At 39.6% G+C, this 5,415-nt stretch overlaps 1 pseudogene; it reads left to right on the top strand.

The window, feature by feature from the left end:
* Positions 1-139, top strand: LOC114239182 (U2 spliceosomal RNA; annotated as a pseudogene).
* The last annotated feature ends 5,276 nt before the right edge of the window (positions 140-5,415 follow it).

The following is a 5,415-nucleotide window of genomic DNA, read 5'->3' as shown; positions in this document are numbered from 1 at the left end:
ATCGCTTCTCGGCCTTTTGGCTAAGATCAAGTGTAGAATTTTAGCTTCCAGAACTGTGAGAGAATGAATTTCTCTTGTTTCAAGCCACAGTTTATTGGCGATTTGTTATGGCAGCCTCAGCAAACTAATACAATCCTTATTAAACTGGAGGAGAAAAGAACATCTAGAGTTTGGAGGCAAATGGATTCTGACCTAATAGAGAGGTCAGATTCCAGAGCCGTGCCCCTGAAAGCAGCCCTCTTTAGCTGCCTCCCAAACAACTCCTTTACTGCTGTCACCAGCTCAGACTTTCTTCCTCGGCCATGTCTGAAACTGAGACCCAAAACAGCTCAACAGAAGAAAGTAAACACTCAACACAAGAAAGTAAACACCAATTTTTCTTGATTTGGCACAGGCAGATTAAGTACTAATTGATCCAATCCAGACTTTGAAAAGGAAGTTTATAAAAGCTTGCTTTTTTTTTTTCTCAAAAGCTCAGGTGATGGCAGATGGAGACTCACATATCTACATCCATCTTAGCATAACTGATCCAGTGAGAGCCTTGCTGGAGAGGGGAGAGCATTTTCACAGAGAATCCTTGGTCTCTCCCCTAGTGAAGAATTATCCTGCCATCTGGAACAAGGCAGTATATTCCTTTCACAGAAGTTGTGAAGCTAATTATCAACCAATTCCAACATAGACTGGCTTAGAAACATGCAGTGACCGTCTCTGTATTCCAAGTCACTGTTCTCTGAGCGGCCAATTTTGACTTAATGAAACTAATCCTATTTTACTCTTAAATAGTGCTTGCAGTTCAAAAAGTGCTGCCAAGTGTAGAATCTCAACCGTTTTATGCTGTTTCTCACAACAGAACTATGAGATAGAAATGGGGCAGGAATGACAGTGTACATTTTCCAGAAGAAGAAAAGTGAATTTCTGAGAGGCGGTATGACTTGTCCAAGCTCCAAACTTCAAATCCACCGATGTCCTCCACACCAGCACCTCCTGAGGATCGACCCATGTGAGCTACATACATAAAATAGGAGCCTGTTTATTTTCAGGTGCTCTCTTGTTGGGAAGTGAGGTGTTCTGGACTGAAAAGAAATCTGTGTGTACACGTGCAAAGGGGCATAAATATCAAGGCTGATATTTCTGACCATCCAAGTCCCCATTATCCTCTGACTCAAATATATTTTAGTTCTTTGCTCATGGTCACTTTTACTTTGAATAAGATTTGTTTTAAAAAAATTATCCCAGGGGCTTCCCTGGTGGCGCAGTGGTTGAGAGTCTGCCTGCCAATGCAGGGGACACGGGTTCGAACCCTGGTCTGGGAAGATCCCACATGCCGCAGCGACTAGGCCCGTGAGCCACAATTGCTGAGCCTGCGTGTCTGGAGCCTGTGCTCCGCAACAAGAGAGGCCGCGACAGTGAGAGGCCCGTGCACCGCGGTGAAGAGTGGCCCCCGCTTGCCGCAACTAGAGAAAGCCCTCACACAGAAACGAAGACCTAACACAGCCATAAAATAAATAAATAAATAAAATAATTAAAAAAAAAATTATCCCAGCTTGAACTCTATTTGGGGTTAAATTTGTTTAAAAAAAATTATCCCAGCTTGAACTCTATTTGGGGTTAAATTTGTTTAAAAAAAATTATCCCAGCTTGAACTCTATTTGGGGTTAAGTGTGGATTTACCCTCTACCATCAACAATCCTTCTGGTCTCTGCTATTGTGTCTTCTACAACCAAGGATGATCATCAGAGAGCTCCTAGGTATTTAAGAACTACTAGTCTAAGTACATAGCTCTCAAAAGACTGGATGCCCACGTTTCTTTGGCAATTCATTAATAAGTGAAGTTTTCAGGTGGTCATTCTCCAGAGCGCTATAAAAAGAAAATTAAAAGCAAGGTCAATGGTGCTTTTTAAAAATGCTGAGAAAAATCCTGCATTTTTTTATGACTTCCAAAAACCAAAAAATTTCTTTTCTAAAGATAATTCCCATTTCTGCTCCATGGGTCATAGGAGTAACAAGTAATGTGAATTAAAGGCAAGAGATCTGAATTCATATATTCAAAGATATTTATTCACCAAATATTCATGGAGTCCCCACTAGGTGTCAAGCATATGCTGGGGCTACAGCAGTGAGGAAAACAAAGTCTCCAGTCCTAACAAGCATACCTTCCACTGGGCAAAGTCAGGCAAGGAACGTGTATCAGTTGAGTCGCTAGTTTGCAGCAAAGCATATTCAGAGACTCAAGGCTGACCATACCTGCTGCCCTCAGTCAGCACTGAACTGGAAGATTACAGAAGGCTATAAACACAAACAAAGCAGCTGGCCTCACATCTACAATTTAATTTTAGATAGCCAAGGGTAAAGTGCCTGATGATAGTGACAGACACTAAAAAAGCAATCAGAGACCCAGGAAGACACTAGCCTTGCACAGGAATTTTTAAGGATGTAGACTGCTCAGAAGGATGGGCCTCTGGGATCAAGTATATGTTTGCCAAGGACCCCTCCCAGTGCCTGGGGGCTTCTTCCATTTTCTTGCATCTGTTCTGCTATTATATTCATACACGTTCCCAGAGACCGGGGGGAGAAGGATCCAAAACACAGAGAAAGTGAATTATAATGAAGTTACAAAGCATTTATTCGTCCCACAAAGAGTTTACTGAACGTTTGCTGTATAGCCAGCCTAGTGACGAGTTGCTCATCTTAAGTTTTGCTTTGTTACCAGAAGAAAAATTAGAAGCAAAACTTGAAGCAGCATGTGATTTCACATGCATTAAACATTGCCCCTTTAGCACAAGAGAGCACTTTTGCGATGAAGGAACAGTTCTTTCTCTTGACTGTGGTTGTGGTGATATAAATCTATATAGGTGATTAAATGTCATGGAACTAAACACAGAGACATATAAAAAAATAAGTGCATGTAAAAACTGGTCAAGTCAGAGCAAAGGCTGTAGTCTAGTTAATTGTATTGTAGAAATGTCAATGTCCAGGTTTTGGTACTGTGGTTATGAAAGATGTTGCCTTTGGGGGAAGCTAGGTGATGAGTACACAATCCTCTCTGTACCATTTTTTGCAATTTCTTGTAAGCCTATAATTATTGTAAAATCAAAAGTTTAAAAAAAAGAATACACCAAGCTATTTTTTTAATTGTCCCTAAAGTGGTGTACCTTTTACGGTGTCTGAGTTTAATCAGTCAATCCTTCATAGAAACAATAATGAAATAAGAATAATATAAGAGAAAATAAACAGGGTAAATAGGGCCTGATATAGTAGGAAGTCAACCAATTGTTGTTTCTTAGGTGACTAGGGTATAATTAATAAATAAAATAATAATAACAATAGCAGTTGACTTCTTATTTACTATATGTTAGACTGTTTTTATATATTAATTCATTTAATCCATTCAACATCCTTGTGAGATATATACATATTATGAGCCACATTTTAGAGATGAGGAAACTGGGGCACAGAAACGTTAAGTAACTTGCTAAGGCCACGCCATGTGTAAGTGGCAGACCTAGATTTGAACCCAGGGAGTCCAGCTACAGAGCTGTAACCACTAACCACCTAGGGTAGGGGGATGCCTTCTTTCACTTTGATTAGACTCCATGAATAAAGCAATGCCTTATGCATCATATTCTGGGTTCCCCAGAACATTTGATAAATGATGGAATGTCCCAACGCAAACAGCTAACCTTATTTTTATTTTAAAACGTTTCTCTTCTCTAAGTGTCATGTGACACTTCAATGTGCTGAGTCACCTCTCAAAAATCCATTAATTGAAAGGTGATTCTTCTTCCAGGGCCCCTGGGCTAGGGTGGACAATGCACTTCCCTCACAGACCTGTCCCTCCACCAAAATAATCTACACCGTTACTCAATAGTGCACACTGGAACTTGAAAACTGATTGCTGAGTCACACATCAAACATCCAGGTTCAAAATAAAGCCAAATGCATGGGTCTAAACACACAAGTAACTGTCCTCAGTATTGAGAAAACCAAAGGCAATGAGGGTCAGTCAAACGCTAAAGGGGCAAAAAGGGATTGCAGTTGCTTGTTGTCTTTGTTAGACCACGTACACTTGTTTTTGGTTTTGTTTTGTAGAAGGGACCAATCTAGGGCCCAGTGTTTGTTAATGCACTGGTTTTTACCAGGCCATTGGCAGGAAAGGTCATGACTTGTGTAAGGGGAGTGTTCCCATGTCAGACTTTTAATCCTGACTCTTTCCTCTCACTGGGGAAGTTATGATTCTGGGGAAGTTACCTTGTGTCTTTGTGCCACGGTTTCTCATTTGTAAAATGAGGGTAATAATAGTAGTCACTACCTCATTAAATAGCAGTGAGAATGAACAATTCATATAAAAGCATTTTTAACCATACTAAGAATTCAACAAATGTTTGCTAGGATTTGATATTAGAAATGCCCTAAAAACATCTTGTAATCAGTCTACAAATGCATCAATATAAAATCTTTGTGTGCAAGGAATAATATTAAAATTAAATAGTTTATATAACAACATGAATAGCCAGAAGGTAGAAGCAATCCATATGCCCATTGCTGGATGAATGGATAAATGAGATCTGTACATACAATGGAATATTATTTAGCCTTAAGGAAGGAAATTCTCAAACATGCTACAACATGGATGGACCTTGAAGATGTTATGCTTAGTGAATAAAGCCATCACAAAGGACAAATACTGTATGATTCCACTTACAGGAGGTGGCTAGAATAGTCATTCATAGAGACAGAAAGGAGAATGGTGATCATCAGGGCCTGGGTGGGAGGAAGGAATGCAGAGTTAGTGTTTAATGAATTCAGTTGGGAAAGATGAAAAAGTTCTGGAGATGAATGGTGATGATGGTTGCACAGCAATGTGAATGTACTTAATACCACAGAAATGTGCATTTAAAAATAGTTAAAATGGTAAATTTTATGTCACATATATTTAACACAATAAAAAAATTAAATAGGTTAATAATTATAAAGTTCTTAGAACAACCCTGGTACACTGAAAGTGCTAAATAGCTGTTTATTAAAGACTCATTTAAAAAACTTTTAGATGGAAACAAGAAATGGCAGGTAGTAATTTTTATTATTTTCAATAGTAATAGTTAAGTACAAAAAGAACCAGGAGAAGAGCCCTAAGGTCTGTTGCAGGCCACTCTGCCATTCCTCCACCAAGAGGTCTGGTACAAGACCCTCCACCCACTGCGAGCACATGACAGTTTTCTCGTGCTCTTGTAGCCAAGTACCTACCTACCTCCATCCATCTGCCTCTGTTCTACCACAATTAAGATTCAGTCTCTGTTCCAAAAGCTCCACCAACTTTTCTCCTTCCTTTCTTTGAAAGGAAAGAAAGCTGTGTGACCCTAAACACATTCCCTAACCTCTCTGAGCCTCTGTTTCAATGTGTATAAAAGGGACACA

Source organism: Balaenoptera acutorostrata, chromosome 10, assembly GCF_949987535.1.
Source record: "Balaenoptera acutorostrata chromosome 10, mBalAcu1.1, whole genome shotgun sequence".
Taxonomy (NCBI): domain Eukaryota; kingdom Metazoa; phylum Chordata; class Mammalia; order Artiodactyla; family Balaenopteridae; genus Balaenoptera; species Balaenoptera acutorostrata.
Note: the sequence above shows the minus strand (reverse complement) of the source record. Positions and strands in the feature narration are given on the sequence as shown.